The sequence below is a fragment of the Triticum dicoccoides genome, chromosome 5B (assembly GCF_002162155.2).
Source record: "Triticum dicoccoides isolate Atlit2015 ecotype Zavitan chromosome 5B, WEW_v2.0, whole genome shotgun sequence".
NCBI classification, from domain to species: domain Eukaryota; kingdom Viridiplantae; phylum Streptophyta; class Magnoliopsida; order Poales; family Poaceae; genus Triticum; species Triticum dicoccoides.
Window position 1 is genome coordinate 506941334 of NC_041389.1, and position 24926 is coordinate 506966259.

Below are 24926 nucleotides of genomic sequence, written 5' to 3' on the forward strand. Positions count from 1 at the left end.
CCAAATCACATAACTCATATAATACAATATCGTCATCAAACGTTAAGCGTGCGGACCCTACGGGTTCGAGAACTATGTAGACATGACCGAGACACCTTTCTGGTCAATAACCAATAGCGGAACCTGGATGCTCATATTGGCTCCCACATATTCTATGAAGATCTTTATCGATTGAACCGCTATGACAACAAACGTTATTCCCTTTGCCATCGGTATGTTACTTGCCCGAGATTCGATCATCGGTATCTTCATACCTAGTTCAATCTCGTTACCGGCAAGTCTCTTTACTTGTTCAGTAACTCATTAGTCACTTTGATTGCAAGACTTCTTATGATGAGTATTACTGAGAGGGCCCAGAGATACCTCTCCGATACTCAGAGTGACAAATCCTAATCTCGATTTATGCAAACCCAAGAAACACCTTTGGAGATACCTTTAGATCATCCTTATAATTGAAGGAAATATGCCCTAGAGGCAATAATAAAGTTATTATTTGTTTCCTTATTTCATGATAAATGTTTATTATTCATGCTAGAATTGTATTAACCGAAAACTTGATACATGTGTGAATACATAAACAAACAGAGTGTCACTAGTATGCCTCTACTTGACTAGCTCGTTGAATCAAATATGGTTAAGTTTCCTAGCCATAGACATGAGTTGTCATTTGATTAATGGGATCACATCATTAGGAGAATGATGTGATTGACTTGACCCATTCCGTTAGCTTATCACTTGATCGTTTAGTATGTTGCTATTGCTTTCTTCATGACTTATACATGTTCTATGACTATGAGATTATGCAACTCCCGTTTACCGGAGGAACACTTTGTGTGCTACCAAACATCACAATGTAACTAGGTGATTATAAAGGTGCTCTACAGTTGTCTTCGGAGGTACTTGTTGAGTTGGCGTATTTCTAGATTAGGATTTGTCACTCCAATTGTCGGAGAGGTATCTCTAGGCCCTCTCAGTAATGCACATCACTATAAGCCTTGCAAGCAATGTGACTAATGAGTTAGTTGCGGGATGATGCATTACATAACGAGTAAAGAGACTTGCCGATAACGAGATTGAACTAGGTATTGAGATACCGATGATCGAATCTCGGGCAAGTAACATACCGATGACAAAGGGAACAACGTATGTTGTTATGCGGTTTGACCGATAAAGATCTTCGTAGAATATGTGGGAGCCAATATGAGAATCCAGGTTCCACTATTGGTTATTTACCGGAGATGTGTCTCGGTCATGTCTACATAGTTCTCGAACCCGTAGGGTCCGCACGCTTAAAGTTCGATGACGGTTATATTATGAGTTTATGTGTTTTGATGTACTGAAGGTAGTTCGGTGTCCCGGATGTGATCACAGACATGACGAGGAGTCTCGAACTGGTCGAGACATAAAGATCGATATATTGGACGACTATATTTGAACACCGAAATGGTTCCGGGTGAGATCGGGATAATACCGGAGCACCGGGAGGTTATCGGAACCCCCCGGGAGGTATATGGGCCTTAATGGGCTTTAGTGGAAAGGAGGGGAAAGGAGCAAGGGAGGGGGCGCCCCCCCAAGCCCAATCCGAATTGGCAGGCCCCCCATTTCCTTCTTCCCTCCTTCCTCTTCCTTCCCTCTGCCTCTCCAAATAGGAAAAGGAGGAGTCCTACTCCCGGTGGGAGTAGGATTCCCCCCCTTGGGCGCGCCTCCTCCTCCTGGCCGGCCCTATCCTCCCCTCCTTTATATATAGAGGAGGGGGGCACCCCATAGACACAACAATTGATCCCTTGGATCTCTTAGCCGTGTGCGGTGCCCCCCTCCACTATGATCCACCTCGATAATATCGTAGTGGTGCTTAGGCGAAGCCCTGCATCGGTAGAACATTATCATCGTCACCACACCGTCGTCCTGACGGAACTCTCCCTCAAAGCTCGGCTGGATCAGAGTTAGAGGGACGTCATCGAGTTGAACGTGTGCTGAACTCGGAGGTGCCGTGCGTTCGGTACTTGATCGGTCGGATCGTGAAGACGTATGACTACATCAACTGCATTGTGCTAACGCTTCCGCTTTCGGTCTACGAGGGTACGTGGACACACTCTCCCCTCTCGTTGCTATGCATCACCATGATCTTGCGTGTGCGTAGGATTTTTTTTGAAATTACTACGTTCCCCAATAGTGGCATCCGAGCCAAGTTTATACGTAGATGTTATATGCACGAGTAGAACACAAGTGAGTTGTGGGCGATACAAGTCATACTGCTTACCAGCATGTCATACTTTGGTTTGGCGGCATTGTTGGATGAAGCGGCCCGGACCGACATTACGCGTACGCTTACGCGAGACTGGTTCTACCGACATGTTTTGCACACAGGTGGCTGGCGGGTGTCAGTTTCTCCAACTTTAGTTGAACCGAGTGTGGCTACGCCCAGACCTTGAGAAGGTTAAAACGTCACTAACTTGACAAACTATCGTTATGGTTTTGATGCGTAGGTAAGAACGGTTCTTGCTCAGCCCGTAGCAGCCACGTAGAACTTGCAACAACAAAGTATAGGACGTCTAACTTGTTTTTGCAGGGCATGTTGTGATGTGATATGGTCAAGGCATGATGCTATATTTTATTGTATGAGATGATCATGCTTTTGTAACCGAGTTATCGGCAACTGGCAGGAGCCATATGGTTGTCGCTTTATTGTATGCAATGCAATCGCCCTCTAATTGCTTTACTTTATCACTAAGCGGTAGCGATAGTCGTAGAAGCAATAGTTGGCGAGACGGCAACAATGCTACGATGGAGATCAAGGTGTCGAGCCGGTGATGATGGTGATCATGACGGTGCTTCAGAGATGGAGACCACAAGCACAAGATGATGATGGCCATATCATATCACTTATATTGATTGCATGTGATGTTTATCTTTTATGCATCTTATCTTGCTTTGATTGATGGTAGCATTATAAGATGATCTCTCACTAAATTTCAAGATAAAAGTGTTCTCCCTGAGTATGCACCATTGTCAAAGTTCGTAGTGCCCAGACACCACGTGATGATCGGGTGTGATAAGCTCTACGTCCATCTACAACGGGTGCAAGCCAGTTTTGCACACGCAGAATACTCAGGTTAAACTTGACGAGCCTAGCATATGCAGATATGGCCTCGGAACACTGAGATCGAAAGGTCGAGCGTGAATCATATAGTAGATATTATCAACATAGTGATGTTCGCCATTTAAAACTACTCCATTTCACGTGATGATCGGTTATGGTTTAGTTGATTTGGATGACGTGATCACTTAGATGATTAGAGGGATGTCTATCTAAGTGGGAGTTCTTAAGTAATATGATTAATTGAACTTTAATTTATCATGAACTTAGTCTTGGTAGTATTTTGCAAATAATGTTGTAGATCAATAGCTCGTGTTGTTGCTTCCCTATGTTTTATATGTGTTCCTAGAGAAAACTAAGTTGAAAGATGATAGTAGCAATGATGCGGATTGGATCCGTGATCTGAGGATTATCCTCATTGCTGCACAGAAGAATTATGTCCTTGATGCAATGCTAGGTGACAGACCTGTTGCAGGAGCAGATGCAGACGTTATGAACGTTTGGCTAGCTCAATACAATGACTACTTGATAGTTTAGTGCATCATGCTTAACGACTTAGAATCGGGACTTCAAAGACGTTTTGAACGTCATGGGCCATATGAGATGTTCCAGGAGTTGAAGTTAATATTTCAAGCAAATACCCGAGTTGAGAGATATGAAGTCTCCAACAAGTTGTATAGCTAAAAGATGGAGGAGAATTGCTCAACTAGTGAGCATGTTCTCAGATTGTATGAATACTACAATCGGTTGAATCAAGTGGGAGTTAATCTCCTAGATAAGATAGTGATTGACAGAGTTCTCTAGTCACCATCACCAAGTTACTAGAACTTCGTGATGAACTATAGTATGCAAGGGATGACGAAAACGATTCCCAAGCTCTTCGTGATGTTGAAATCGACAAAGGTAGAAATCAAGAAAGAGCATCAAGTGTTGATGATTGACAAGACCACTAGTTTCAAGAAAAGGGCAAAGGGAAAGAAAGGGAAACTTCAAGTAGAATGGCAAGCAAGTTTTCACTCCCATGAAGAAGCCCAAAGCTGGACCAAAGCCTGAAACTGAGTGCTTCTACTGCAAAGGAAATGGTCACTGGAAGCGGAAATACCCTGAATATTTGGTGGATAAGTAGGATGGCAAAGTGAACAAGGGTATATTTGATATATAGGTTATTGATGTGTACCTTACTAGTGTTTATAGTAGCCCCTGGGTATTTGATACTTGATCGGTTGCTAAAAATTAGTAACTCGAAACAGGACTTACAGAATAAACAGAGACTAGTTGAGGGTGAAGTGATGATGTGTGTTGGAAGTGGTTCCAAGATTGATATGATCATCATCGCACACTCCCTATACTTTCGGGATTAGTGTTAAACCTAAATAAATGTTATTTGGCGTTTGCGTTGAGCATGAATATGATTTGATCATGTTTATTGCAATATGGTTATTCATTTAAAGTCAGAGAATAATTGTTGTTCTGTTTACATGAATAAAACCTTCGATGGTCATACACCCAATGAAAATAGTTTGTTGGATCTCGATCGTAGTGATACACATATTCATAATATTGATGCCAAAAGATGCAAAGTTGATAATGATAGTGCAACTTATTTGTGGCACTGCCGTTTGGGTCATATCGGTGTAAAGCGCATGAAGAAACTCCATAAAGATGGATTTTTGGAATCACTTGGTTATGAATCATTTGATGCTTGCGAACCGTGCCTTTTGGGCAAGATGACTAAAACTCCGTTCTCCAGAACAATGGAACGAGCTACTGACTTGTTGGAAATAATACATACCGATGTATGCGATCCAATGAGTGTTGATGCTCATGGCGGGTATCATTATTTTCTGACCTTCACAGATGATTTGAGCATATATGAGTATATCTACTTAATGAAGCACAAGTCTGAAACATTTGAAAAGTTAAAAGAATTTCAGAGTGAAGTGAAGAATCATCGTAACAAGAAAATAAAGTTTCTACAATCTGATCGTAGAGGAGAATATTTGAGTTACGAGTTTGGCCTTCATTTAAAAACAATGTGGAATAGTTTCACAGTTCACGCCACATGGAACACCACAACGTAATGGTGTGTCCGAACGTTGTAGCCGCACTTTATTGGATATGGTGCGATCTATGATGTATCTTACCGATTTACCACTATCGTTTTGGGGTTATGCATTAGAGACAACTGCATTCACTTTAAATAGGGCACCATCAAAATTCGTTGAGACGACGCCTTATGAACTGTGGTTTGGCAAGAAACCAAAGTTGTCGTTTCTTAAAGTTTGGGGCTGCGATGCTTATGTGAAAAGGTTTCAACCTGATAAGCTCGAACCCAAATCGAAGAAGTGCATCTTCATAGAATACCCAAAGGAAACTGTTGAGTACACCTTCTATCATAGATCCCAAGGCAAGATATTCGTTGCTAAGATGGATCCTTTCTAGAGAAGGAGTTTCTCTCGAAAGAAGTGAGTGGGAGGAAAGTAGAGCTTGATAAGGTAATTGTACCTTCTCCCAAATTGGAAAGTAGTTCATCACAGAAATCAGTTCTAGTAATTCCTACACCAATTAGTGAGGAAGCTAATGATGATGATCATGAAACTTCAGATTAAGTTACTACAGAACCTCATAGGTCTTCCAAAGTACAATCCACATGAGAGTGGTACGGTAACCCTATTCTTGAAGTCATGTTACTAGATCATGATGAACCTACAAACTATGAGGAAGCGATGATGAGCCCAGATTCCGCGAAATGGCTTGAGGCCATGAAATCTGAGATGGGATCCATGTATGAGAACAAAGTGTGGACTTTGATTGACTTTCCCGATGATCGGCAAGCCATATTGTATAAATGGATCTTCAAGAGGAAGACAAACGCTGATAGTAGTGTTACTATCTACAAAGCTCGACTTGTCGCAATTTTTTTTTCGACAAGTTAAAGGTGTTGAATATGATGAGATTTTCTCACTCATATCGATGCTTAAGTCTGTCTGAATCATGTTAGCAATTGCCACATTTTATGAAATCTGGCAAATGGATGTCAAAACTGCATTCCTTAATGGATTTATTAAAGAAGAGTTGTATATGATACAACCATAAGGTTTTGTCAATCCTAAAGGTGCTAACAAAGTGTGCAAGCTCCAGTGATCTATCTATAGATTGGTGCAAGCATCTCGGAGTTGGAATATACGCTTTGATGAGTTGATCAAAGCATATAGTTTTATACAGACATACGGTGAAGCCTGTATTTACAAGAAAGTGAGTGGGAGTACTACAGTCTTTCCGATAAGTATATGTGAATGACATATTGTTGATCAGAAATAATGTAGAATTTTCTGGAAATCATAAAGGAGTGTTTGAAAGGAATTTTTCAAAGAAAGACCTCGGTGAAGCTGCTTACATATTGGGCATCAAGATCTATAAGATAGATCAAGACGCTTGATAAGATTTTTAAATGAGTATATACCTTGGCAAGTTTTGAAATAGTTAAAAATGGATCAGTCAAAGAAGGAATTCTTGTCTGTATTACAAGGTGTAAAGTTGAGTAAGACTCAAAACCCGACCATGATAGAAAATAGAAATAGAATGAAAAGTCATTCCCTATGCCTCAGTCATAGGTTCTATAAAGTATGCTATGTTGTGTACCGGACCTATTGTATACCTTGCTCTAAGTTTGGCAAGGGAGTACAATTTTTGATCTAGGAGTAGATCACTGGACAGTGGTCAAGAATATCCTTAGTGAGGACTAAGGAAATATTTCTCAATTATGGAGGTGATAAAAGAGCCCGTCGTAAAGCGTTACATCGATGCAAGCTTTTACACCGATCCATATGACTCTAAGTCTCAGTATGGATACATATTGATAGTGGAAGCAATTAGCTAGAGTAGCTCCACGCAGAGCATTGTAGACATAGAATACTTGCAAAATACATACGGCTCTGAATGTGACAGACCCGTTGACTAAACTTCTCTCACAAGCAAAACATGATCATACCTTAGTACTCTTTGGATGTTATTCACATAGCAACGTGAACTAGATTATTGACTCTAGTAAACCCTTCGGGTCTTGGTCACATGACGATGCGAACTATGGGTGTTAATCACATACAGATGTGAACTATTGGTGTTAAATCACATGATGATGTGAACTAGATTATTGACTCTAGTGCAAGTGGGAGACTGAAGGAAATATGCCCTAGAGGCAATAATAAAGTTATTATTTATTTCCTTATTTCATGATAAATGTTTATTATTCATGCTAGAATTGTATTAACCGGAAACTTGATACATGTGTGAATACATAGACAAATAGAGTGTCACCAGTATGCCTCTACTTGACCTCGTTGAATCAAAGATGGTTAAGTTTCCTAGCCATAGACATGAGTTGTCATTTGATTAACAGGATCACATCATTAGGAGAATGATGTGATTGACTTGACCCATTCCGTTAGCTTAGCACTTGATCGTTTAGTATGTTGCTATTGCTTTCTTCATGACTTATACATGTTCCTATGACTATAAGATTATGCAACTCCCGTTTATCGGAGAAACACTTTGTGTGCTACCAAATGTCACAACGTAACTGGGTGATTATAAAGGTGCTCTACAGGTGTCCCTGAAGGTACTTGTGGAGTTGGCGTATCAAGATTAGGATTTGCCACTCCAATTGTCGCAGAGGTATCTCTGGGCCCTCTCGGTAATGCACATCACTATAAGCCTTGCAAGCAATGTGCCTAATGAGTTAGTTGTGGGATGATGCATTACAAAACGAGTAAAGAGACTTGTCGGTAACAAGATTGAACTAGGTATTGAGATACCGACGATCAAATCTCGGGCAAGTAACATACCGATGACAAAGGGAACAACATATGTTGTTATGCGGTTTGACCGATAAAGATCTTCGTAGAATATGTGGGAGCCAATATGAGCATCCAGGTTCCGCTATTGGTTATTTACCGGAGATGTGTCTAGGTCATGTCTACATAGTTCTCGAACCCGTAGGGTCCGCACGCTTAAAGTTCGATGACGGTTATATTATGAGTTTATGTGTTTTGATGTACCGAAGGTAGTTCGGAGTCCCGGATGTGATCACGGACATGACGACGAGTCTCGAAATGTTCGAGACATAAAGATCGATATATTGGACGACTATATTTGGACACCGGAATGGTTTCGGGTGAGATCGGGATAATATCGGAGCACCGGGAGGTTATCGAAACCCCCCGGGAGGTATATGGGCCTTAATGGGCTTTAGTGGAAAGGAGGGGAAAGGAGCAAGGGAGGGGGTGCCCCCCCAAGCCCAATCCGAATTGGGAGGGGGGCCGGCCCCCTTTCCTTCTTCCCTCCTTCCTCTTCCTTGAGAGCTCCTCTTCGGTGCCCACATCGCCGCTTAGGCTAGTGGGCGCTTGAAGGCGCGCAGTAGTGGGCCGGCCCAGCATCGCTCCCCGTCCCCACATCCAGATGCTCGAAAAACAAACGAGAACATAAAATTGCAAAATGTAGGATTCGAACATAGATGCTAACGTTCACGGACAGGGCACTGTAACCACTGCAGCACAATCACTTAGTTGTGTTCTATGTGAAAAAAGATCTCTTTTATCCTGGTCTCAGTTCTAGCACAAATTATTTCACAAAAAGGAACGTAAAAATGAACAAGAATTCAGGAATTTTAAAATAGGTTTATTGTTTTTGCCAAACAAGTTCATGGATTTACAAAAGAAATGTTCACAAAAAAAAGTTCGGCAATATTCAAAAATAGTTCACTGGATTTTTAAAAAACATGGATTTGAAAATTTTCATCAATTTTGATTAAAAATGTTCACAAGTTTGAAAAAAGTTCACAAGATTTTGAAAATAGTTCACGGATTTGAAAAAAGTTTATCAATTTTGATAAAAAAAGTCACAAGATTTTGAAAATAGTTCACGGATTCGAAAAAAGTTTATCAATTTTGATAAAAAAAGTTCACCGGATTTTGAAAAAGTTCAAGAATTTGAAAAAAGTTAACCAGATTTTGAAAAGGTTCACGAATTTCCAAAAAGTTCACAAATTTAAAGAAAGTTCACCGGATTTTGAAAAAGTTCATTGATTTTTACAAAACAAAAGCACACGAATTTGAAAAAAGTACATCATTTCTGAAAAAAGGTTCACGGATTTTGAGAAAAAGTTCATGAATTCAAAGAAAGTTCATCAATTTTGAAAAATTAGTTCACAGGATTTTGAAAAAGAGGTTCATCCATTCTGATAAGAAAAGTTCACATATTGAAAAAATGAACGAAAAAGCAACAAGAAAAAACAAGGGAATGGAGAAAATAAAGAAAAAAGGAAAAAAGGAAAGAAGCAAGAATAAAGGAAGTAAAAGAATGTACGAAACCACATCGCGTTCGTAGTCCAGTTGGCTACCAGAGATAACTCCTAAAGAGAGGTCGACGGACCGATTCACAATCTCGCAGATTTTTTGTAGTTCAAAAACAGAAGTAAAACGTAAACGGGCCGGCCCAACGCGGAGTGGGGGTGTGCGCCCGTTTGCGCCGATGCCTTTAACCGACGCAACGGGCGCCGAATAGGATTTGGCCTCTTCCTTCCCTCTCCCTCTCCAAATAGGAAAAGGAGGAGTCCTACTCCTGGTGGGAGTTGGACTCCCCCCCTTGGGCACGCCTCCTCCTCCTGGACAGCCCTCTCCTCCCGTCCTTTATATACGGAGGAGGGGGGCACCCCATAGACACAACAATTGATCCCTTGGATCTCTTAGCCGTGTGCGGTGCCCCCTCCACTATAATCCACCTCGATAATATCGTAGCGGTGCTTAGGCGAAGCCCTGCGTCGGTAGAACATCATCATCATCACCATGCCGTCGTGCTGACGAAACTCTCCCTCAAAGCTCGGCTGGATCAGAGTTCGAGGGACGTCATCGAGTTGAACGTGTGCTGAACTCTGAGGTGTCGTGCGTTTGGTACTTGATCGGTCGAATCGTGAAGACGTACGACTATGTCAACCGCGTTGTGCTAACACTTCCGCTTTCGGTCTACGAGGGTACGTGGACACACTCTCCCCTCTCGTTGCTATGCATCACCATGATCTTGCGCGTGCGTAGGAATTTTTTTGAAATTACTACGTACCCCAACAATAATCACCCAGTTACATTGTGACGTTTTATAGCACACAAGACATTCCTCCAGTATCCGGGATTTGCATAATCTTATAGTCGGAGGAATATGTATTTGACATGAAGAAACCAATAGCAATAAAACCGAACGATCATAATGCTAAGCTAACGAATGGTTCTTGTCCATCACATCATTCTGCTAATTATGTGATCCCGTTTATCAAATGAAAACACATGTGTATGGTTAGGAAACTTAACCATCCTTGATTAACGAGCTAGTCCAGTAGAGGCTTACTAGGGACATGGTGTTTTGTCTATGTATCCACACATGTATCAAGTTTCCGGTTAATACAATTATAGCATGAATAATAAACATTTATCATGATATAAGGAAATATAAAATAACAACTTTATTATTGCCTCTAGGGCATATTTCCTTCAGTCTCCCACTTGCACTAGAGTCAATAATCTAGCTCACATCACCATGTGATTTAACACCAATAGATCACACCTTTATGTGATTAACACCCATTGTTCACATCACTATGTGACCAACACCCAAAGTGTTTACTAGATTCAATAATCTAGTTCACATTGCTATGTGATTAACACCCAAAGAGTACTAAGGTGTGATCATGTTATTTTGTGAGAGAAGTTTAGTCAACGGGTCTGCCACATTTAGATCCATATGTATTTTGCAAATTTCTATGTCTACAATGCTCTGCATGGAGCTACTCTAGCTAATTGCTCCCACGTTCAATACGTATCTAGATTGAGACATAGAGTCATCTAGATCAGTGTCAAAGCTTGCATCAACGTAACTCTTTACGACGAACTCTTTATCACGTCCATAACCGAGAAAAAAATTTGTTAGTCCTCTTAGGTAACTAAGGATTGTTTTGACCGATGTCTAGTGATCTACTCCTGGATCTCTATTGTACCCCCTTGCCAAAATCATGGCAAGTCACATAACATGTCTGGTACACAGCATGTCATACTCTATAGAACCTATGGCTGAGTCATAGGGAATGACTTTCATTCTCTCTCTATCTTCTCTCGTGGTTGGGCTTTGAGTCTTACTCAACTTCACACTTTACAATACAGGATAGAACTCCTTCTTTGACTAATCCATTTTGAACCCTTCAAAATCTTGTCAAGGTATGTGCTTTGTGAAAGTCCTATTAAGCATCTCGATCTATCTCTATAGATCTTGATGCCCAATACATAAGTAGCTTTACCGAGGTCTTTTATTGAAAAATACTTATTCAAGTATCCTTTTATGCAATCCAGAAATTATATATTATTTCCAATCATAATATGTTAACCACATATAATATTAGAAATGCTACAAAGCTCCCACTCACTTTCTTGTAAATACAGGCTTCACCGAAAGTCTGTATAAAACCATATGCTTTGATCACCTCATCAAACCATATATTCCAACTCTGAGATGCTTGCACCAGTCCATAGATGGATGCTGGAGCTTGCACACATTGTTAGCACCTTTAGGATCGACAAAACCTTCCAGCTGCATCATATACAATTCTTCTTAGAAAAATCCATTAAAAATGCAGTTTTGACGTCCATTTTCCAGATTTCATAATCATAATATGCGGCAATTGCTAACATGATTTGGACAGACTTAAGCATCGCTACGGGTGAGAAAGTCTCATTGTAGTCAACTCCTTGAACTTGTCGAAAACCTTTTGCGACAAGTCGAGCTTTATAGGCAATAACATTACCATCAATGGCAGTCTTCTTCTTGAAGATCCATTTATTCTCTATGCGTTGCCGATCATCGGGCAAATCCACCAAAGTCCACACTTTGTTCTCATACATGGATCCTATCTCAGATTTCATGGCCTCAAGCCATTTATCAGAATCCGGGCTTGCTACCTCTTTAGCTTGCATTGGTTTTTCCCTTGAAGAGGAAAGGGTGATGCAGCAAAGTAGAGAAAGTATTTCCCTCAGTTTGAGAACCAAGGTATCAATCCTGTAGGAGACAATGCACAAGTCACCGAATACCTGCGCAAACAATCAAACAAACTTGCACCCAACGCGATAAAGGGGTTGTCAATCCCTTCACAGTTACATGCAAAAGTGAGATCTGATAGAGATAGATAAACGGTAAAGTAAATATTTTTGGTATTTTTGGTTTATAGATCGGAAAGTAAAAGATTGCAAAATAGTAGATTATAAACTAATATGACGGAAAAGAGAACTTATATGATGGAAAAGAGACTTAATATGATGGAAAAGAGACTTAATATGATGGAAAAGAGACCCGGGGCCATAGGTTTCACTAGTGGCTTCTCTCAAGATAGCAAATAATACGGTGGGTGAACAAATTACTGCCGAGCAATTGATAGAAGAGCGCATAATTATGACGATATCTAAGGCAATGATCATGAACATAGGCACCATTTCCGTTTCAAGTAGACCAAAACGATTCTGCATCGACTACTAGTACTCCACACATTGGCTGCTATCCAGCATGCATCTAGAGTATTAAGTTCATAAAGAACAGAGTAACGCATTAAGTAAGATGACATGTTGTAGAGGAATTAACTCAAGCAGTATGATGAAAACCCCATCTTTTTATCCTCGATGGCAACAATACAATACATGCCTTGTTGCCCCTACTGTCACTGGGAAAGGACACCGCAAGATCGAACCCAAAGCTAAGCACTTCTCCCATTGCAAGAAAAACCAATCTAGTTGTCCAAACCAAACCGATAGTTCAGAGAGAATTACAAAGATATCAAATCATGCATATAAGAATTCAGAGAAGATTCAAATAATATTCATAGATAATATAATCATAAATCCACAATTCACTGGATCTCGGCAAACACACCGCAAAAGAGTATTACATCGAATAGATCTCCAAGAACATCGAGGAGAACATGGTATTGAGAATCAAAGAGAGAGAATAAGTCATCTAGCTACTAGCTATGGACTCGTAGGTCTGTGGTAAACTATTCACGCTTCATCGAAAGGGCAATGGTGTTGATGTAGAAGCCCTTCATGATCGAATCCCCCTCGGGCAGGATGCCGGAAAAGGCCCCTAGATGGGATCCCACGACTACAGAAGGTTGCGGCGGTGGAAAAGTGTTTTCATGGCTCCCCTGATGGTTTTGGGGTATAAGAGTATATATGGGCGAAATAATTAGGGCAAGAGACCCTCGAGGGGCCCACGAGGTAGGGCGGCATGCCCTACCCCCCTGGGCGCGCCCTCCACCCTCGTGGCCGCCTTGTTGCTTCTACGACTTCATCTCCAAGTCTCCTGGTTTCCTTCTAGTCCAAGAAAGATCATCGCAAAAGTTTTATTCCGTTTGGACTCCGTTTGGTATTCCTTTTCTGTGAATCTCTAAAACAGGCAAAAAACAAAAACTGGCACTGGGCTCTAGGTTAATAGGTTAGCCCCAAAAAATAATATAAATAGCATATTAATGCATATAAAACATCCAAAACAGATAATATAATAGCATGGAACAATAAAAAATTATAGATACGTTGGAGACATATCAAGCATCCCAAGCTTAATTCCTGCTCGTCCTCGAGTAGGTACATGATAAAAATAGAATTTTTGATGTGGAATTCTATGTAACATATTTATCCATGTAATTCTCTTTATTGTGGCATGAATGTTCAGATCCTAAAGATTCAAAACAAAAGTTTAATATTGACATAAAAACAATAATACTTCAAGCATACTAACAAGGCAATTATGTCTTCTCAAAATAACATGGCCAAAGAAAGCTTATCCCTACAAAATCATATATTCTGGCTATGCTACATCTTCATCACACAAAATACTCAAATCATACACAACCCCGGTTTCAGCCAAGCAATTGTTTCATACTTTAGTATTCTCAAACTTTTTCAACTTTCACGCAATACATGAGCGTGAGCCATGGACATAGCACTATGGTGGAATAGAATGGTGGTTGTGGAGAAGACAAAAAGAAGGAGATAGCCTCACATCAACTAGGTGTATCAATGGGCTATGGAGATGCCCGTCAATAGATATCAATGTGAGTGAGTAGGGATTGCCATGCAATGGATGCACTAGATCTATAAGTGTATGAAAGCTCAAAAAGAAAGTAAGTGGGTGTGCATCCAAGTTTCTTGCTCATGAAGACCTAGGGCGATTTGAGGAAGCCCATCGTTGGAATATACAAGCCAAGTTCTATAATGAAAATTTCCCACTAGTATATGAAAGTGACAAAATAGGAGACTCTCTATCATGAAGATCATGGTGATACTTTGAATCACAAGTGTGGAAAAAGGATATAAACATTGCCCCTTCTCTCTTTTTCTCTTTTTTTTTCTTTTTTCCTTTTTTCTTTTTTTTCTTGGCTTCTTTGGCCTCTCTTTTTTTATTTTGGCTTCGTTGGCATCTTTTTTTATTTTTTTATTTCCTCACATGGGACAATGATCTAATAATGATGATCATCACACTTCTATTTACTTACAGCTCGAAAAATTACAACTCGATACTTAGAACAAAAATACGACTCTATGTGAATGCCTCTGGCGGTGTAACGGGATGTGCAATGAATCAAGAGTGACATGTATGAAAGAATTATGAAGGGTGGCTTTGCCACAAAGACGATGTCAACTACATGATCATGCAAAGCATTATGACAATGACGAAACGTGTCATAATAAACGGAATGGTGGAAAGTTGCATGGCAATATATCTTGGAATGGCTATGGAATGCCATAATAGGTAGGTATGGTGGCAGTTTTGAGGAAGGTATATGGTGGGTGTATGGTACTGGCGAAAGTTGCGCGGCACAAGAGAGGCTAGCAATGGTGCAAGGGTGAGAGTGCGTATAATCCATGGACTCAACATTAGTCATAAAGAACTCACATACTTATTGCAAAAATCTATTAGTCATCGAAACCAAGCACTACGCGCATGCTCCTAGGGGAAGGGTTGGTAGGAGTTAACCATCGTGCCATCCCGACCTCCACACAAAGGATGACAATCAAAAAATTCTTCATGCTCCAACTTCATTACATAACGGTTCACCATACGCGCATGCTACGGGACTCACAAACCTCAACGCAAGTATTTATCAAATTCACAATTACTCCACTAGCATGACTCTAATATCACCATCTTCATATCTCAAAACAATCATAAAGAATCAAACTTCTCATAGTATTCAATACACTTTATATGAAAGTTTTTATCATATCCCCCTTCGATGCGTATCATATTAGGACTAAATTTATAACCAAACCAAATTACCATGCTGTTCTAAAAGACTCTCAAAATAATATAAGTGAAGTAGGAGAGTTCATCAATTTCTATAAAATAAAGCCACCGTCGTGCTCTAAAAAGATATAAGTGAAGTACTAGAGCAATATTGCCTAGTTCAAAGGATATAAGTGAAGCACATAGAGTATTCTAATAAATCACGATTCATGTGTGTATCTCCCAAAAGGTGTGTACAGCAAGGATGATTGTGGTAAACTAAAAAGCAAAGACTGAAATCATACAAGACGCTCTAAGCAAAACACATATCATGTGGTGAATAAAATATAGCCTCAAGTAAAGTTACCGATAGACAAGATGAAAGAGGGGATGCCTTCCGGGGCATCCCCAAGCTTAGGCTTTTGGTTATCCTTGGATATTACCTTGGGGTGCCTTGGGCATCCCCAAGTTTAGGCTCTTGCCACTCCTATTCCATAGTCCATCAAATCCTTACCCAAAACTTGAAAACTTCACAACACAAAACTCAACAGAAAATCCCATAAGCTCCGTTAGTATAAGAAAATAAGTCACCACTTTAAGGTACTATTGCAAACTCATTATTTATTTACATTGGTATAATATCTACTGTATTTTAACTTTTCCATGGTTCATACTCCCCGATACTACCCATTGATTCATCAAAATAAGCAAACAACAAAAAGAAAACAAAATTTTTCAAAAACAGAACAGTCTGTAGCAATCTGTAACTCTCGAATGCTTATGTAACTCCAAAAACTCTGAAACATTAGGACAACATGAGCAATTTGTGCACCAATCCAGAGCAAAAAGAATCAGATCAAAAGCATGTTTCAATAAAATTCTGGAAATTATTTACTGGGCACAAAAGTTTCTATTTTTTAGCAGGATCAACAGAACTATCACCGTAAGCTATCCTAAAGGTTTAACTTGGCACAAACAATAATTAAAACATAAAACCACATCTAACCAGAGGCTAGATGAATTATTTATTTCTAAATAGGAACAAAAGGCAAGGAACAAAAATAAAATTGGGTTGCCTCCCAACAAGCGCTATCATTTAACGCCCTTAGCTAGGCATAAAACACGAATAGATCTAGGTATTGTCATCTTTGGTATGCAATCCATAAGTGGCTCTCGTAATAGATTCATATGTCAATTTAATTTTATTTCTAGGAAAGTATTCCATGCCCTTCCTTAACGGAAATAGGAATCTAATGTTTCCTTCTTTCATATCAATAATTGCACCAATCATTCTGAGGAAAGGTCTACCAAGAATAATAGGACATGTAGGATTGCAATCTATATCAAGAACAATTAAATCTAAGGGCACATAATTCCTATTTGCAACAATAAGAACATCATTAATCCTTCCCATAGGTTTCTTAATAGTGGAATGCGCAAGATGCAAATTTAAAGAACAATCATCAAATTCACGGAAACCTAACACATCACACAAAGTTTTTGAATCGTGGAAACGCTAGCACCCAAATCACACAAAGCATGGCACTCATATTCTTTAATCTTAATCTTAGTAGTAGGTTCCCACTCATCATAAAGTTTTCTAGGGATAGAAACTTCCAATTCAAGCTTTTCTTCAAAAGATTGCATCATAGCATCAACGATATGTTTAGTAAAAGCTTTATTTTGATTATAAGCATGACGAGAATTCAACACGGATTGCAACAAGTAAATACAATCTATTAAAGAAAAAGTATCATAATTAAATTCCTTGAAAACCAAAAGAGTGGGTTCATTGCTACTTAAAGTCTTGACCTCTACAATCCCACTTTTATCAATTTTTGCATCTAGATCTAAAAACTCTGAATCATTGGGACGCCTTTTTAACTAAAGTTGACTCATACCCAGTCCCATCTTTATCAAGATTTATATTGGAAAACAATGATTCAATAGGAGTCACATCAATCACTTTTACATCTTCATCATTATTCTCATGAAAACTAGAAGAACACACTTTTATAAACCGATCCTTTTTTGCACGCATCTTAGCGGTTCTTTCTTTGCACTCATAAATGGAAATTATCATGGCTTTGAGAGACTCATTGATATCATGCTTAGGTGGAATAGATCTAAGTTTCAAAGAATCAACATCAAGAGATATTCTATCCACGTTTCTAGCCAAATCATCGATCTTGAGAAAATTTTCTTCAATCAAAGCATTGAAATTCTTTTGTGAACTCATAAATTATTTAACACTATTCTCAAAATCAGATGGCATCTTATTAAAATTTCCATAAGAATTGTTGTAGGAATTACCATAATTATTAGAGGAATTACTAGGAAATGGCCTAGGATTAAAATTACCTCTATACGCGTTATTGCCAAAATTGTTCCTACGAACAAAATTCACATCCATAGATTCATTATTATTCTCAATCGAAGTGGACAAAGGCATATCATTAGGATGAAAATAAGCACTCTTATTAGCAAATAATTTCATAAGTTCATCCATATTTCCACTCAAAACTTTAATCTCTTCAATCGCATGCACTTTTTTACTAGTAGATATTTCGGTGTGCCATTGAGAATAATTAGCCATAATATTATGTAGGAGTTTGGTATCCTCTCCTAAAGTAATTTCCATAAAAGTGCCTCCTGCAGCCGAATCTAAAAGATCTCTAGAAGCAAAATTCAATCCAGCATACAAATTTTGTATAATCATCCACAAATTCAAACCATGTGTAGGGCAATTTCGTATCATAAATTTCATCCTATCCCAAGATTGTGCAACATGTTCATGATCAAGTTGCTTAAAATTCAAAATATCGTTCCTAAGGGAGATGATCTTAGCGGGAGGAAAATACTTAGAGATGAAAGCATCTTTACACTTGTTCCACAAATCAATACTATTTTTAGGCAAAGATGAAAACCAAGTTTTAGCACGATCTCCAAGCAAAAATAGGAATAGCTTCAATTTAACAATATCATTACCCACATCTTTATTCTTTTGAATATCACACAAATCAACGAAATTGTTTAGATGGGATGTGGCATCTTCACTAGGAAGGCCAAAAAATTGATCTTTCATAACAAGATTCAGCAAAGCAGCATTAATTTCACAAGATTCAACATTAGTAGTGGGAACAATCGGAGTACTAATAAAATCATTGTTGTTGGTGTTGGAAAAGTCACACAATTTGGAATTATCTTGAGCCATCATGACAAAGCAAGCAATCCAACACAGGAGCACACAAGAAGCAAGTGAAGAAGATGAACGGAAGAGGGGCGAAGAAAAGGCAAATCTTTTTGAAAATCGCTTTAGAGGTGGGGAAGAGGAAAATGAGAGGCGAATGGCGAATAATGTAATGCAAGAGATGAGAGTTTCTGATGCATACTTAGTGAGGCAGTCCTAGTTTTGAGGGTCCTCAGGTGTCCGGCCCAAGGATGAGGGCCGGGCTGAATGGGCCATAATAAAGAAGATGGACGTCCTCCGTGTTCGGGTAGGATTCCTATGTGTGTGGACAACAAGATTAGAGTCCGGATGTATTGTTTCCTTCCCTTATCAACTGACTTTGTACAAACCCTAGGCCCTCTGGTGTGTATATAAACCGGATGGTTTAGTCCGTAGAGGCTATCATAATATCCATATACTAGACAAGCTAGGGTTTAGCCATCACGATCTCGAGGTAGATCAACTCTTGTAACCCCCGTACTCATCGAATACAATCAAGCAGGACATAGGGTTTTACCTCCTTTAAGAGGGCCCGAACCTGGGTAAACATTGGGTCCCTTCATCCATTATTACCATTGATCCTTAGATGCACAACTTGCCACCCCCCTACCCGAGATCTGCCGGTTTTGACACCGACATTGGTGCTTTCATTGAGAGCTCTGTTGGGAGTCCCGAAAAAGCAATCTATGGCTCGCCTAGTCATCAATGACAATATCACCTCTGGAAGGAGCCTAACTTCTGGGCAGACCCCCAGCTCGGCAATCATCGTAGGTGCCCGTACGGCCGTCAAGCCTACAACACCCCCTACGACCGGCGAACACCGTCTTTGCATCGGTCTCGAATACTCCAAAAAGATGGATCCAGTAGACATCTCGTCCTTAAACGAGTTGCTAGATCACATACCCTCCCTTGGGATTTCAACAGATTATGGTCGGATCGGGCTCAAGCCTGACCAGAGGGAAATTTATCGCCCACTGATCACCCACCTGGTAGCGGTCGTTGAGGAACGAGTCGAGGACACCTCTCCCCCTATCTTGAGAACCAAATATGTTCGAGTTTCCGAACCTCTCGAGCCGGATACTCTCCCTTTTGGACGGGACTCCAAGTCCCCCGAACTCTGGCTCGGATGTAGGATCGGGGGAGCACTTGGATCTCCCCGGACCCGAACCGGTCACTTCGGAGATTTTCCAAGCTCCAAGCATAGATGTGGGTTGGGATTCAAATTTTAACCCACCCACCCACCATAATCAATACTCTCCAAGAAACTCAGGCCCCCATACATATATGACCTGATGTATATATGGCAGCAACCTCAGGAAATGGTCCATCACTTTTGGGCCAGATTCGTGCTTGTTAAAAGCAAGATCAAGGATTGCTGCGACGACGATGCAGTCTCGGTCTTCCACCGCAATTGTACCGATGTGGGAATACTGAATGCCCTCGACCTTCATCATATATAGAGCTTCATGGAACTATCATAGGTAGTGCAAAATTACCGCGCAAGAAAGCACATGGAAGGCCCAGAAAACTCAACTGGAGCCCGCTGCCTTTAAGCAGTATGCGGCCCGGACTAAGCGGATGCACTCTAGCGGCACATCCGATCATCAGTCTGTCGACAGCAAGAATAAACCCTTTACGGTACATAGTTTCGTTCTTGACGAACTCCTTGACAAGCCAGGTCCGATACATGCGACTCGGAGCACAGACCCAACCCATAGCCTTCGAGCATGTTGGGTACTCCGGCAGGTAGCAAAGAGTGGACATGCTATCCTCACCACCATTACTCCAGAGAAATACTCCCCGAAGAGGAATGATTTTAATGTCCTCACGTTCTTCGAGACCTTTTCTTCAAATAATCGGCGAATAAGGGCACTCCGCGACCTCGCCGAAGTCCACCAAGTTGCTGCACTGAGCCCATGGAACGACGCGGCAATAACCTTCACCGCCGAAGACGAACCAAAGGCTCGGTCAGTCCGGGCACCCGCCGCCCTAGTCCTAAATCCCATTGTGGACGGCTTTTGACTTACCAAAGTGCTCATGGACAGCGGCAGTGGGCTTAACCTCATCTATGAAGATACGCTCTACAAAATGAGATTGATAGAACACCACCTTTCGAGGCATAATCCCCAGTCAAGAAGCACGATGCTCTGGGAGAATTAAATTGGATGTGGTATTCGGCACGCCCGAAAACTACAGGTCCAAAGAGTTGCTCTTTCATGTGGTCCCCTTCAGTAGTGGATATAACGCCATCCTCGGACGGGACGCCTTCTCACGCTTCCAGGCTATAACCCATTACGGGTATATGGAGCTTAAAATACCCGGACCCAACGGAATCATCACAATCTCCAGCGACCCAGACAAAGCACTCTGTGCCGAAAACAAAACCGCATCCTTAGCCCTCGAGGCGTTATCCAAAGCCCTAGCGGCTAAAGAACTAACCACCCTACGGTCCACGGTGGACAAGGACGATGTGATCCTCGATAAGAGACCTAAATCCACCTCTTTCAAGCCAGCACAGGAAATAGTTAAATTTCAAGTGCACCCGACGGACCCCAACAAGACAATGTCTATCGGAGCACAGATGGATCTGGCAGTGATGCACATTCTTGCACGAAAATTGGGATATTTTTGTGTGGCACCCTTCGGACATGCCCGACATCCCACACAGGCTGGCCAAACACAGCCTAAACATAATTAAGGGGGTTAAACCCGTGAAGCAGACATTGCGGCAATTTTCTGAACCCAAGCGTCAAGCCATGGGAGAAGAGCTAGCCAAGCTGCTAGAAGCTGGGTTTATTAGGGAAATTAAATATCCGGATTGGTTAGCCAACTTGGTCATGGTACCAAAGAAGGACAAATCCTAGCGCCTTTGCGCCGACTTCAAAGACCTCAATATGGCCTGCCCTAAAGATCCTTTCCCATTGCCCTGCATTGAAAGATCATTGATGCGACTGCAGGACATAATTCATTGTGTTTCCTTAATGCTTATTCCGGATACCATCAGATTAAAACGAAGGAATCAGATCAGGATGCAATGGCATTTATCACCCCGTATGGCCCTTTCAGTTTCAACACTATGCCCTTTGGGCTAAAAAACGCTGGCGCCACTTACCAACGCATGATTCAAACACGCTTGGAAAAACAAAGCGGCAAAACAGTCGAAGCATATGTGGATAAACACGTGGAAACACTGGTGGACGATCTTCGACTCACCTTTGACAACCTCCAGACATACGACATACGACTCAATCCGGAAAAATGTGTCTTCAGTGTTCCAGCCGGAAAATTACTACGGTTCATTGTTTCCCATAGAGGAACTGAAGCAAACCCAGCTAAGATCGAAGCTTTGTCACAATTGGCTATACCAACAGACCTAAAGCAAGTCCAAAAACTAGCAGGGTGCATCGCGGCCTTAAGCCGCTTCATCTCCAGATTAGGAGAAAAAGCATTACCACTTTATAAGCTACTAAGACGCACTCATAGCTTTGAATGGACGAATGCTGCCACAGCTGGATTGGAATAAATCAAGGCCCTGCTCGCAAGCAACCCAATCCTAGCTGCCCCGGGCATTGGCGAGCCTATGTTGCTGTATATCTCGGCAACCAACCAGGTAGTCAGTGTCGTACTCGTCGTCGAGCGAGGGGAAGAGGGACATAAATTCCCCACCCAAAAACCAGTTTATTATGTATCGGAGGTCCTCACACCATGCAAATCCCGATACCCCCACTACCAAAAGGTAGCCTATACAGTCTTCATGGCATCCCAAAAACTACGACACTATTTTCAAGAGTGTTCGATCACAATGGCATCGGAAGTACCACTTAACGACATTATCAACAACAGGGACGCCACTGGCTGCATAGCCAAATGGGCCATCAAACTTCTACCGTTCAAAATAACATACAAGCCATGCCAGGCTATTAAATCCCAGGTGCTAGCCAATTTCGTCGTAGAATGGACGGAAGCCGAACTCCCTAAAGAGTATAGTTCATACTCCAACTGGATTATGTACTTTGACGGCTCCAAAATACTAGCCGGACTGGGGGCTGGCGTCATCTTGACATCCCCCACTGGGGACACAGTCCGCTACATGTTACAAATTATGTACATGGACTCCAATAATGCAGCCGAATACGAGGCGCTTCTACACGGTCTTCGCATGGCTGTCTCCATGGGTATACAACGCCTCGAAGTGTGCAGCGATTCAAAACTCGCAATATCCCAGGTCAATGGAGAGTTCGATGCAAAAGATCCAAAAATGGTGGCATACCAAAACGCCGTATTAAAAATATCAACTCGGTTCGAGGGACTTGAATTCAATCATGTCGCTCAAGGCAGTAACCAGGCAGCCGACATCCTCGCTCGCATGGGCGCTAAGCGCGACCCTGTACCACCTAACACCTTTGTGGAAAAGCTCCTTAAGCCATCCATAGTATGGCAGGGTGAGAGCAGAAAATCTAGTACGTAGCTGGTCACACCCCCAGCAGCCGAACACAATGCACATACCATCGGGGGTTCGGATATCGAAATAACACCCTCTACTCATGAGATCATGGTTGTTATCATTCCATGGACCGAACCCTTCCTAGCCTACCTTAATAGGCAGGAGCTTCCTGATAACCCGCAAGTATACGGGATAGTTGTAGCCTCTTTCGATAAGTAAGAGTGTCGAACCCAACGAGGAGCTAAAGGTAGAACAAATACTCTCTCAAGTCCTATCGGCCACTGATATGACTCTACGCACGCTTGATGTTCGCTTTACCTAGAACAAGTATGAAACTAGAAGTACTATGAAGGTGTTGTTGGATAGGTTTGCAAGATAATAAAGAGCACGTAAATAAAAACTAGGGGCTGTTTAGATAAAGACATAACTAAAGTAAATATAACGAGTGTGGAAAAGTGGTGGTAGGAGTTGTGAAATTGTCCCTAAGCAATTGACTATGTTACTAGACCGGTAATCACTATTGCAATTATATTTGAGGGAGAGGCATAAGCTAACATATTTTCTCTACTTGGATCATATGCACATATGATTGGAACTCTAGCAAGCATCCGCAACTACTAAAGATTCATTAAGGTAAAACCCAACCATAGCATTAAAGTATCAAGTCCCCTTTATCCCATACGCAAACAACCTACTTACTCGGGTCTGTGCTTCTGTCACTCATGCCACCCACCATAAGAAAATCATAAACATATTGCAAACCCTACAGCGGGAATCTCTCACGCTTGCGCGACACGGAGGGCACAATAGGACAACACCAATAACAAAACATGCAACTCAAACCAATCATAGCAATTCATCAATCACCGATAGGACAAAGAAAATCTACTCAGACATCATAGGATGGCAACACATCATCGGAAAATAATATGAAGCATAAAGCACCATGTTCAAGTAGAGGGTACAGCGGGTTGCGGGAGAGTGGACCGCTGAATATAGATGGGGGAAGGTGATGGAGATGTTGGTGAAGATGATGGTGGTGTTGGTGAAGATCGTGGTGATGATGATGGCCCCCGGCGGTGTTCCGGCACCACCGGAAGCAAGGGGGAGAGAGCCCCCCTTCTTATTCTTCTTCCTTGACCTTCTCCCTAGATGGGAGAAGGGTTTCCCCTCTGGTCCTTGGCTCCCATGGTGTGGGAGGGGCGAGAGCCCCTCCGAGATTGGATCTATCTCTCTGCTTCTGTGTTCTGTTCTGGCTTTGTTTCACCATTTCGTGTATATATGGAGATCCGTAACTCTGATTGGCCTGAAACCTTCGCCATGATTTTTTTCCAAATATTAGCTTTCTTGCGACAAAAGAAGAGCGTTAACCACCTTACGGTGGGCTCACAAGGGTAGGGGCGTGCCCTCCTCATGACCACCTCGGGCACCGTCTCGCATGGATTTTTCTTCCGGAATTTTCCATATTTTCCAAAAATAAGCTCCTTCTGTTTTTATCCCGTTAGGACTCCGTTTGATATGGATATTCTGCGAAACATAAAACATGCAACAGAGAGGAACTGGCACTGGGCACTGGATCAATAAGTTAGTCCAAAAAATAATATAAAAAGTTGCCAAAAAGTATATGAAAGTGAATAATATTGGCATGGAACAATCAAAAATTATAGATACGACAGAGATGTATCAGCATCCCCAAGCTTAATTCCTGCTCGCCCTCGAGTAGGTAAATGATAAAAAAGAATAATTTTTGATGTGGAATGCTACCTAGCATAATCTTGATCATATGTCTAATAATGGCATGAATATTAAGACACGAGTGATTCAAAGCAATAGTCTATCATTTGACA